Genomic DNA, 695 nt, shown 5'->3' with positions numbered 1-695 from the left:
CCACAGAGAAAGACCTAGAGAGGGGCATATGTCACAGCAATGAAAAGCAGCATCACCACTGCTGGACTGAAAATTACCCCACCCAGGAATTTCTTTCCCCCACTGCCAAGTGAGAGCCATAAGTCTCTCCTTGATAGAGCAGAAAATGGCAGCTTGGTTTGTTGATGGTAGCTCTTAGCCATAAGGATGGAAACTGACCTGGAAATCAGCAGCAATTTTGCCTGATGGAAAACTGAATTACAGGCAGTCCACTGAGGAGAACTGACACAGGAAAACTAAAGACTAAAGAGCTAGGAATTGAAGGCTGTGAGGATCATTATGGATTCCTGGGCTATGCCCTAGATCAGACTTACAGCCTAGCAAGTATGCCTGGGGCAATTAAAAGTGATCAAAAGTTAAAAGTGGGAGAGCTCAAGTGTGAGAAGCCATTTGCTCACCAACAGATTCCACTAGGGGAGTCTGAAAGAGACAGGAGTGCCAAGACAGAGGCTTTAAGTCCATCCACCCAAAGTGGCAGTGTTGTTATCTGGGTACTAATGAAGCTTTTCTCCTTGATCCCTTTTGCAACCAATATTCCTCAATAAAATCTATTTTCATCACTTTTACTACTTTAGAGAGGAAATTACATTAAAATGAAGTAATTAGTTATCTTGATAATATCTATGATGAATGGGTATGAGGGCCTTAGGTCAACA

This window comes from Otolemur garnettii, unplaced genomic scaffold (assembly GCF_000181295.1).
Source record: "Otolemur garnettii isolate 467f Iridium unplaced genomic scaffold, OtoGar3 scaffold00142, whole genome shotgun sequence".
NCBI lineage: Eukaryota > Metazoa > Chordata > Mammalia > Primates > Galagidae > Otolemur > Otolemur garnettii.
This window is presented reverse-complemented; position numbering follows the sequence as displayed.